Genomic DNA, 12314 nt, shown 5'->3' on the forward strand with positions numbered 1-12314 from the left:
CTCGGCCATGACTAGTGGCAGCGGCTTCAGCACGAGGTGGAAGTGGATCTTGATCTTTCCCTAATTTTGGAACCTCAACATTTTTGTTCTCCATATTTTAATAGGCACAACTAAAAGGCACCTCAGGTAAACAATGGAGATGGATGGATACTAGTATACAATTATGGACGGACTGCCGAGTGCCGACACAGAGGTAGCTACAGCCGTGAACTACCGTACTGTGTCTGCTGCTAATATAGACTGGTTGATAAAGAGATGTAGTAGTATGTATGTATAAAGAAGAAAGAAAAAAAAACCACGGGTAGGTGGTATACAATTATGGACGGACTGCCGAGTGCCGACACAGAGGTAGCCACAGCCGTGAACTACCGTACTGTACTGTGTCTGCTGCTAATATAGACTGGTTGATAAAGAGATGTCGTAGTATGTATGTATGAAGAAGAAAGAAAAAAAAACCACGGTTAGGTGGTATACAATTATGGACGGACTGCCGAGTGCCGACACAGAGGTAGCCACAGCCGTGAACTACCGTACTGTACTGTGTCTGCTGCTAATATAGACTGGTTGATAAAGAGATGTCGTAGTATGTATGTATAAAGAAGAAAGAAAAAAAAACCACGGTTAGGTGGTATACAATTATGGACGGACTGCCGAGTGCCGACACAGAGGTAGCCACAGCCGTGAACTACCGTACTGTACTGTGTCTGCTGCTAATATAGACTGGTTGATAAAGAGATGTCGTAGTATGTATGTATGAAGAAGAAAGAAAAAAAAACCACGGTTAGGTGGTATACAATTATGGACGGACTGCCGAGTGCCGACACAGAGGTAGCCACAGCCGTGAACTACCGTACTGTACTGTGTCTGCTGCTAATATAGACTGGTTGATAAAGAGATGTCGTAGTATGTATGTATAAAGAAGAAAGAAAAAAAAACCACGGTTAGGTGGTATACAATTATGGACGGACTGCCGAGTGCCGACACAGAGGTAGCCACAGCCGTGAACTACCGTACTGTACTGTGTCTGCTGCTAATATAGACTGGTTGATAAAGAGATGTCGTAGTATGTATGTATGAAGAAGAAAGAGAAAAAAAACACGGTTAGGTGGTATACAATTATGGACGGACTGCCGAGTGCCGACACAGAGGTAGCCACAGCCGTGAACTACCGTACTGTACTGTGTCTGCTGCTAATATAGACTGGTTGATAAAGAGATGTCGTAGTATGTATGTATAAAGAAGAAAGAAAAAAAAACCACGGTTAGGTGGTATACAATTATGGACGGACTGCCGAGTGCCGACACAGAGGTAGCCACAGCCGTGAACTACCGTACTGTACTGTGTCTGCTGCTAATATAGACTGGTTGATAAAGAGATGTAGTAGTATGTATGTATAAAGAAGAAAGAAAAAAAAACCACGGGTAGGTGGTATACAATTATGGATGGACTGCCGAGTGCCGACACAGAGGTAGCTACAGCCGTGAACTACCGTACTGTGTCTGCTGCGACTGGATGATAAATAATGATATAAAAATATATATATATATCACTACTGCAGCCGGACAGGTATATATATTATATAATGACGGACCTGCTGGACACTGTCTGTCAGCAGAATGAGTTTTTTATAGAATAAAAAAAAAAACACCACACAAGTGAAGTCACACGACGAGTGTTTAACTTTTTCAGGCAATCACAATATAGTATACTACTAACTATACTGGTGGTCAGTGTGGTCAGGTCACTGGTCAGTCACACTGGCAGTGGCACTCCTGCAGCAAAAGTGTGCACTGTTTAATTTTAATATAATATGTACTCCTGGCTCCTGCTATAACCTATAACTGGCACTGCAGTGCTCCCCGGTCTCCCCCACAATTATAAGCTGTGTGAGCTGAGCACAGTCAGATATATAATATATACATAGATGATGCAGCACACTGGGCTGAGCAGTGCACACAGATATGGTATGTGACTGTCTTGTACTCCTGGCTCCTGCTATAACCTATAACTGGCACTGCAGTGCTCCCCAGTCTCCCCCACAATTATAAGCTGTGTGAGCTGAGCACAGTCAGATATATATACATAGATGATGCAGGCATGCAGCACACTGGGCTGAGCAGTGCACACAGATATGGTATGTGACTGAGTCACTGTGTGTACCGTTTTTTTCAGGCAGAGAACGGATATATTAAATAAAACAACTGCACTGCTGGTGGTCACTGTGGTCAGTCACTAAACTCTGCACTCTCTTCTACAGTATCAGCCTCAGGTCAATCTCTCTCTCTCTCTCCTAATCTAAATGGAGAGGACGCCAGCCACGTCCTCTCCCTATCAATCTCAATGCACGTGTGAAAATGGCGGCGACGCGCGGCTCCTTATATAGAATCCGAGTCTCGCGAGAATCCGACAGCGTCATGATGACGTTCGGGCGCGCTCGGGTTAACCGAGCAAGGCGGGAAGATCCGAGTCGCTCGGACCCGTGAAAAAAAACATGAAGTTCGTGCGGGTTCGGATTCAGAGAAACCGAACCCGCTCATCTCTAGTTGCCACTCGTGGAAGCGCTCACGGGGTCCCAGGTCGTAGAGGAGCTCCAGGTGCTAATGGCGGTTCCCGCAGACATCTTCATTTCTTCAAAGTCCAAGTTCTTCAGCCTCGTCTTTCAATCACAAACCACAGTCTTCAGTTCTACATTACCGGAGTTCTTCATCTTCACTCTTCAAGTCATTTAACCATAGACTCTAATTCTTCCAGTTTCTTCAATTTCTTCAATATTCTTGTATAGCCCGATTATTCATTAAAACTACAGTTATCTTCCTACGAAGTCCTCCTTTTCTTTACCCCCTCCGGTCAACGTTAACACTTAGTTTGGCTTCCACCCCATGAGGTGGAATTACATTCAGCCACCTCGTTTACTCTCTTCACAGGTTGCTGTCCCTTCAGCAAAAACTCGGTTGTCGGAACCCAAACTTACGCCGAGCGTGACACTATGTATAAGAAACATTGCTATATGGATTATTAATACATTCTGTATGCAAGATAGATAGATAGATAGATATATATATGCGTTGGGTATGGGTGACCGGCGGCCGGGATCCCGGCGTTCAACATACCAATGCCAGGAACCCACCAGAATGCCAGCAGGGAGGCGAGTGCAACGAAGGCCACACTGCGGGCTCGGTGGCTCGTTGCACTCACCACAGGTTCTATTCCCACTCTATGGGTGTCATGGACACCCACAACTGGAAATAGCCTTCGGCCCCCTGACGGCATTCTGGCGGCTGGGATCCTGGTGTCAGCATGCTGGCCGCCAGGATCCCGACCGCTGGGATAGTAACTACACACCTCCTTTCTGAGCTGATCACACTGTCGGATATCCTGCAAGTCACTGTAATGGTCAGCTGTTTTATTAGTTAAAAAAAATGAAACAAAGAAAATAAAGGTGTCAGAGAAATTGTAGTCACGAATATAAGGTGATCACAATCTGGCAAAATATTTAAACACAGACCAAGAAACCAAGGTGTTAGGGAAGGGTTTGTCCTTTTGCCCTACCATAAGCTTTAACCATTTTGGGTGGGAAAAAGACCTCAAAATGTTCAGACGTAAGGTATTACTTAAATTTTTTCCAAACAAGTTGATGCCTCAATCATGAGCACTATGGATGAGACGACAAACTCGCTTATCTCCTGAGTAGAAGGCCTAAGAGCTCTCCAGATATTGGAAAAACTCCAGGAGGACAATGGCCATGTCACCACAGGTATACCACCCAAGAGACCCCTCTGCAAAAACCTGCTTTCCACAAGAAAACATCTGTCCAGAGGTTAAAGTCTGCCAGGAGATGGTATCCCAAGATCTGGGTGCACTATATGAAAAAACTAGAAGACAACATCCTCTATCCAACAACCTTAGCAAAAATGAAAGAGAAACACTGAAAGAGATTAAAAAGTGGAAAGATGTCATAATAGAACCTTCAGACAAAGGTGGTAACATCACGGGCCAATGTGGGAGAGATGTGTGCTGAGCGAACCACTCAGCACACATCTCTCCCACTGCTCAGCACAGCGCGATGTGTGCTTTGCGTGCGGGGGGGAGATGGGGGGGTGGGCAATCTAGCACCAGCAATGGCGATGCGCGGGGCTGTGCATCGCTATCGCTGTGGGGGGAATACACGGAGCGATCATGCTTAAAATCTAAGCAATCTAGTCAGATTGCTTAGATTATCGCTCTGTGAATACCCCCCTTTTGGAGAAACTGCTCTGACAACCAGGTATACACAGAACATTGCAAGGAATTATCTGCAAGATTACAAGAAAGAGGATACAGTAAGAGGTCCATTGGTAAAGTGAAAAAAAGACATTTCAAAGATCCAGAGATAAAATCTAATTTTTTCAAGGGAATCCCAAACAACCCCCAATAAAAACAAGATAAGATACACAGGAAATTTCTGTAGAGAATAGAGAACAATACAAGGCATTATACAGCAACATTGGCCAATCCTGCTCCTTGATGAGGACCTAGCCTATACGCTGGGGGAGAAAGTATACATGAGCTGGCGATGCTCAAAGAACATCAGGAGCAACCTAGTGAAGAGCCATTTTGTGAAGATTCCATCGAGACAGAACAAAATAGTAGGCTCCTTCCCCTGCAGCTCATGTAAAGGCTGCCAATATATGGTCAAAACTATTCAAGTGACAGACAAATATGGACAAACCCATAAGATCAAGAACTTCATAAACTGCAATGCCATAGGTGTGGTATACTGTATCACATGCAGCTATGTTGGCATGATACCATGGGCCTTGAAGCACAGAGTTCTGGAACACATTGGGTCAATCAAGAATGCCCCATCGGACCTGGCAAATTTCAAGAAATTGACCTCGGTGGCGAGGCACTTCTATTCAAACCATCAGCAAGATTACAGCAGTGATAAATTCTTTGGTTGGAGAAAGTCAGTCTTGGTATTCGTGAAGGGGATCTGAAGCAGGAACTCTTGAAAAAATAAAGCGAGTGGACCTTTAAACTGAATGTTCTCACACCACATGGATTGAACGAGTATATCAATTAGTGTCTTCATCTGAACCAACATTCTATAGTTAAAATAGATGCTCTAATCTTTATTTCCTGATCTTACATACCCCAATAATAAAAGATGCTTTTATTCTTTCTGCCTTTTTAAGTGGTATAGTAAAATCTATCTATGTTACCCCTATTAGGGGATTCTTCTCCGCCCCCCCCCCTTCTTTTCTCACCATTTATCTCTACCCCTTCATCCAGGTCACACTAGCTGCTGGCATTTCATCTCACAGGAGGTAAACTAACCCCCTTTTTACTTCCCTACACTCTTAATTCATACACCATCCCTGACCCATTATGACAATTCTTAATTATACCCCCAGTCACCTCTCACAGCCCAGAAACCTATTTGTCAACCTTTATTTTCTTTACCTTTTTAGCACAGGCACCCATTATCTTCACCGTGTTTTCAATACTGTCTATCTCCAGGTCTTTGTTAAAGACCAACACCAGCAGCCTTTATTTACCACCTTCTGTCATACATTCTCTGAACACTGGGGGTCATTCCGATTTGTTCGCTCGCAAGCTGATTTTTGCAGATTTGCTCACGCTAAGCCGCCGCCTACTGGGAGTGAATCTTAGCTTCTTAAAATTGCGAACTATGTATTCGCAATATAGCGATTACACACCTCGCAGCAGTTTCTGAGTAGCTCCAGACTTACTCGGCATCTGCGATCAGTTCAGTGCTTGTCGTTCCTGGTTTGACGTCACAAACACACCCAGCGTTCGCCCAGACACTCCCCCGTTTCTCCAGCCACTCCTGCGTTTTTTCCGGAAACGGTAGCGTTTTTTCCCACACGCCCATAAAACGGCCTGTTTCCGCCCAGAAACACCCACTTCCTGTCAATCACATTACGATCGCCAGAACGATGAAAAAGCCGTGAGTAAAATTCCTAACTGCATAGCAAATTTACTTGGCGCAGTCGCAGTGCGAACATTGCGCATGCGCACTAAGCGGAAAATCGCTGCAATGCGAAGATTTTTACCGAGCGAACAACTCTGAATGACCCCCACAGTTTACCCTCCCACTCTGCCTAACATGCTATAGTGCACAGACTTACACCTTCCTTTCCCCCTTTCTCACATCTATATATCTCATTTTTTTAGCACCAATTTATGATAATTTATCACACTCTTCACAGCACCTGGTTTTAAACTTACATACTTATAATTACTGGCACACACCAGCAACCAGGATTCTCTCCTTGCAAACGAGACTCAAACACATGCATGTATATTTTTGCCCACACACCATTGACACAATAACACTAGCTCCATTTCCAGGGAATACTCATGAATCTCTTAGTGATTTACATGGAGTATGGCCAGGATTTGTACCATTTATTCCAGTGATATCACTATCCTTATTGACTATGTTCCATACACTATCATATCCGGACACTTAGATACTTACCATTGCGGGTTGCCAGGCAACCGCACTAAATCCAGCGGAGGTACTCGCTGCGCACTCTACTCATCTGGATGCTTACCAACCACTTGAAATCACTTATAAACAAAGCCCTCCACTATATTCCACAATCTTGACATTCGTGGGTTGCTAAGCAACCATGCCAAACCCAGCGGAGGGACTTACTCCCAATCCACCGTGCATTGATCTTTGGTTGCCTAGCAACCGCAACAACTGCCTGGCCACCACAGAGCTCAGTGCTCCGTCTACACTTTCGCCCAGGTTATCTTACTACATCCAGTGAGCGAAAATATACTCAAGCATACCAACACTCCTTCCATTAACTTTTATTACCCGGCAACCCTATTAACTCCAGTGAGTACACTGCTGCGTCCATACATCGGCCCAAGCCGTGACGCCACATCTGGCTAACCGACTGTACCCACTCCCACTTCCTCCATGGATAATGTTGTCACATGCTGCCTAGCAACAGTTTTTTCACAGCCAGCACCCTACTCATGTCTGTCTATTAGGAATTATAATAATCAGACTAACTATATGCACCACCACCTACTTAAATACTGTCTGATTCTTATAACCAATGATGTTAATCGTAGCTCAATAACTTACATCATATTAACACCTTGCTTTTTTCATCATACCTATTGCATCCCTATTTGTGCGATCTGATTGGCTACTCACCCTGTCCATCGTAACATGACAGGAAACAGTATTAACACTATAGTTTTTTCACTGGTATGCTGCACTGGGCTTTCTGGCTTATGCTGATTTTTTGGGGTGCCATACCCTGCACCTAGATATAGCACTAGGGACCCCAAATATACAGAGAGGCCTTGACATGGATTTGGGGCTTATTCCAACATTTGCGCAAATATATGTAACCGAGATCTCTGAATTCTAATATTGTGTGGGATTTAAATCTGGTTACTGGCATCATTCAGGGTGCTGGGGAAAACAAAATGCCTTTTTTTCTTGCTTAGAAATACCCCTCCCTTTCAAGCACCTGAATGATATCACTAAGCTAATTGAGCATCTGCCACTATATATATCTGTTGTGAGAGGCAGAGAGGTTCCTGCATTAGGAGGAGGTGCAGGCCCTGACCTGCCATATGGAGCATTATGAGGTTTCTCCAAGGTAGGTAGCTCTTACCTTAGATATATTTAAGTAAGGAGCCATTATCATGTGGCCAGAGCCGGATTAACGGCGGGGCGGAAGGGGCGGTCGTCCCGGGGCCCCCACACACTGTCCTCACTACTGCAAAAAAAATCAGAGTAGGAGTACAGCATTTACCTGTCTCTCCTCCATCCTCCTCTACAGCTGAGACGTTCCATTTCAGCTGCGGCCGCCGAGGAGCTTCACTCACTTAATGTGAAGTCTCGTGAGATTTGACATTATCTCGCGAGACTTCACACTACTGTGAGTGTAGCTCCTCGGTGGCCACAGCAGTAAAGGAACAGCTCAGCTGCCGAGGAGGACAGAGAGGAGACAGGTAAATGCTGTACTCCTACTCCAATGTTTTTTTGCAGTTGTGAGGACAGTGTGTGGAGGGCCCCTCAAATTTGTTGCCCAGGGGCCCCCACAGACTTTAATCCAGCCCTGTATGTGGCTCCTTGCCGGTTAATCATAGACCCAGATTGGGGTAATGGAAGTGTGAGGTGTGGTGCCCGGGACTGGCTGAGCTGGATGGCTTTAGTGTGGCATACCTTTACATTCTATTAACACTTATCACTTACTAATTTCTTTAACACTATTTCTCCATTTTAATTACATTTCATTTTTGTATTGCTTTCTTTTTAGCTTCGGCTTCCTAACATTAATTTATTAACACTATAGTTTTTTCACTGGTATGCTGCACTGGGCTTTCTGGCTTATGCTGATTTTTGGGGGTGCCACACCCTGCACCTAGATATAGTGCTAGGGACCCCAAATATACAGAGAGGCCTTGGGGCTTATTCATACATTTGCACAAATATATGTAACCAAGATCTCTGAATTCTAATATTGTGTGGGATTTAAATCTGGTTACTTTTATTATTCAGGGTGCTGGGGGGCACCTGAATGATATTACTAAGTTGGAGCATCTGCCACTATATATGTAAGGAAACAGTATACATCAGGTACACCATGTGACATTCTGACCCTATCAGATACAGCCCAGGTTTCAGGATCTGATTGGCTACTCACTCTGTCCATCGTAACATGACAGGAAATAATATACATTAGGTCTACCACGTGACTTTCTGACCCTATCAGATACAGCCCAGGTTTCAGGATCATTTCCTGCAGATTACCGATATGTGTGATCTGATTGGCTACTTACCCTGTCCATCATAGCATGACAGGAAATAGTATACATCAGGTCCACCATCTGACTTTTTTACCCTATCAGATACAGCTCAGGTTTCAGGATCATTTACAGCAGATTACCTATATGTGTGATCTGATTGGCTACTTACCCTATCCATCATAGCATGACAGGAAATATCTATCATAGTATACATCAGGTCCACCATGTGAATTTTTGACCCTATCAGATACAGTCCTGCAGAATAATTTCCTGCAGATTCCCCTCCCACCTATGAGATTCTAGTATTTACTTATGTCTTCGGTATATAAGGGGCCAGGTGAACAAGCCTACATACTGGCAAAACACACATCCTCATCCAAGTCCATTCATGGGCTCTCTCACAAATTTCAACTCCTGGTAAAGTTATGTACTTCTTTATTCATTATATTAGTTTTCATTTATATATTGTGATTTTTGTATTTTCATGCATTATCCCATTTGCTATAACACACATTACATGGACCACACCTCCATTCCCAACATCTTGCTAATAGACCAGTATTTCTTATACGCACCTGTTTAGCGGTTTCCAATCAAACCTACAGCCATACCACACTGGATATGCCTGATTCTGTCCAATCTTGGAAGCAATACAGTGTTGGGCCATGCTGGTACCTGGTTGGGAGACTACCAGGGAATACATGGTGCTGTAGATTATAAGGGACCCACTGCATGATCATATCCCATTGCAGGTGCCAGGTCTCATCTGTCTAACTAGCGAGCATATCTCATCATTATGATGTTATTATGTGTTTAGCACATTCTCTAAATTGTACCACTACCTTCAATACTCGGTACCTTATACAAACACACAACCCTCAAATTATTGTTTGATTCCTATTTTTTATTCTTTTTCATTGAACTCCCATCACAAAGGGCCCCACTATCTCCTCTACGCTGGTTTTTACCATAAGGGGTCACGGAGACTGTTCCTGAGTGAAAGCAGATTCAATCTATCTTTCTTCGCCAGTAGACCTGTTCTTATACTCTGGCACTCTCAACCAGCCGTTCACTACCAGTGGTACATGGCTAGATAGTAGAAGCCAGAGGGACTATATGGTACTCAGGGAATTTACTACTCTTTCTATCTTTTTGGCTCTAATTATTTCCCTGCTTAATAGATTGTTATAGCAGGAGGACACAATAATTTATGTACATTTGTTTACTAGCACCATGCTGATTGATCTTTACCAGGAATATGTTGATGGTGAGCAATTCACCCTATAATCAACGCATACTAGCTTCAGCCTCCAATATATATCTGTACCTCATGCAAAATACACATACTTAGTACAGGCATGCTCTGAACTAAGTTTAAACATTTTGCAGATTGTGATCACCTTTTATTTATGACTACAATTTATCTGACACATTTATTTTCTTTTGTTTCGTTTTTTTAACTTATTAAACAACAGCTGACCATTACAGTGTCTTGCAGGATATCCTACATATCCACATGATATTGCTATAACTACAATAACCATCTGTGAAATATCGTATATTGAGATGTGCACCGGAAATTTTTCGGGTTTTGTGTTTTGGTTTTGGATCCGGTTCCGTGGCCGTGTTTTGGATTCGGATGCGTTTTGGCAAAACCTCCCTGACATTTTTTTGTCGGATTCGGGTGTGTTTTGGATTCTGGTGTTTTTTCCCCAAAAACAGCTTAAATCATCGAATTTGGAGGTAATTTTGATCCTATAGTATTATTAAAATCAATAACCATAATTTCCACTCATTTCCAGTCTATTCTGAACATCTCACACCTCACAATATTATTTTTAGTCCTAAAATTTGCACCGAGGTCGCTGGATGACTAAGCTAAGCGACCCAAGTGGGCGGCACAAACACCTGGCCCATCTAGGAGTGGCACTGCAGTGTCAGACAGGATGGCACTTAAAAAAAATTGGCCCCAAACATCACATGATGCAAAGATAAATAAAAAAAAAGAGGTGCAAGATGGAATTGTCCTTGGGCCCTCCCACCCACCCTTATGTTGTATAAACAGGACATGCACACTTTAACAAACCCATCATTTCAGCGACAGGGTCTGCCACACGACTGTGGATGAAATGACTGGTTGGTTTGGGCCCCCACCAAAAAAAGAAGCAATCTCTCCTTGCTCAAACTGGCTCTACAGAGGCAAGATGTCCACCTCATCATCATCCTCTGATTCCTCACCCCTTTCACTGTGTACATCCCCCTCCTCACAGAGTATTAATTCGTCCCCACTGGAATCCACCATCTCAGGTCCCTGTGTACTTTCTGGAGGCAATTGATGGTGAATGTCTCCACGGAGGAATTGATTATAATTCATTGTGATGAACATCATCTTCTCCACATTTTGTGGAAGTAACCTCGTACGCCGATCGCTGACAAGGTGAACGGCTGCACTAAACACTCTTTCGGAGTACACACTGGAGGGGAGGCAACTTAGGTAAAATAAAGCCAATTTGTGCAAGGGCCTCCAAATTGCCTCTTTTTCCTGCCAGTATACGTACGGACTGTCTGACGTGCCTACTTGGATGCTGTAACTCATATAATCCTCCACCATTCTTTTAATGGTGTCAGAATCATATGCAGTGACAGTAGACGACATGTCAGTAATCATTGGCAGGTCCTTCAGTCCGGACCAGATGTCAGCACTTGCTCCAGACTGCCCTGCATCACCGCCAGCGGGTGGGCTCAGAATTCTTAGCCTTTTCCTCGCAGCCCCAGTTGCGGGGGAATGTGAAGGAGGAGCTGTTGACGGGTCACGTTCCACTTGACTTGACAAGTGTTTCACCAGCAGGTCTTTGAACATCTGCAGATTTGTGTCTGCCGGAAAGAGAGATACAACGTAGGCTTTAAACCTAGGATCAAGCACGGTGGCCAAAATGTAGTGCTCTGATTTTAACAGATCGAACACCCGTGAATCCTGGTTAAGCGAATTAAGGGCTCCATCCACAAGTCCCACATGCCTAGCAGAATCGCTCAGTTTTAGCTCCTCCTTCAATCTCTCCAGCTGCTTCTGCAAAAGCCTGATGAGGGGAATGACCTGACTTAGGCTGACAGTGTCTGAACTGACTTCACGTGTGGCAAGTTCAAAGGGTTGCAGAACCTCGCACAATGTTGAAATCATTCTCCACTGCGCTTGAGTCAGGTGCATTCCCCCTCCTTTGCCTATATCGTAGGCAGATGTATAGGCTTGAATGGCCTTTTGCTGCTCCTCCATCCTCTGAAGCATATAGAGGGTTGAATTCCACCTCGTTACCACCTCTTGCTTCAGATGATGGCAGGGCAGGATCAGGAGTGTTTGCTGGTGCTCCAGTCTTTGGCATGCGGTGGCTGAATGCCGAAAGTGTCCACCAATTCTTCGGGACACCGACAGCATCTCTTGCACGCCCCTGTCGTTTTTTTTTTTAAATTCTGCACCACCAAATTCAATGTATGTGCAAAACATGGGACGTACTGGAATTTGCCCACATGTA

The 12314-nt window shown here is 44.1% G+C and overlaps 1 protein-coding gene and 1 pseudogene across 1 annotated transcript in view; both read left to right on the plus strand.

The window, feature by feature from the left end:
- The window catches only part of LOC135057230 (collagen alpha-2(IX) chain-like), a 151984-nt gene that overhangs the window by 72161 nt on the left and 67509 nt on the right, over window positions 1-12314 (plus strand). The window lies entirely within an intron of this gene.
- LOC134897889 (5S ribosomal RNA) lies at window positions 9385-9503 on the plus strand (annotated as a pseudogene).

The sequence above is a fragment of the Pseudophryne corroboree genome, chromosome 3 (assembly GCF_028390025.1).
Source record: "Pseudophryne corroboree isolate aPseCor3 chromosome 3, aPseCor3.hap2, whole genome shotgun sequence".
Classification (NCBI taxonomy): Eukaryota; Metazoa; Chordata; class Amphibia; order Anura; family Myobatrachidae; genus Pseudophryne; species Pseudophryne corroboree.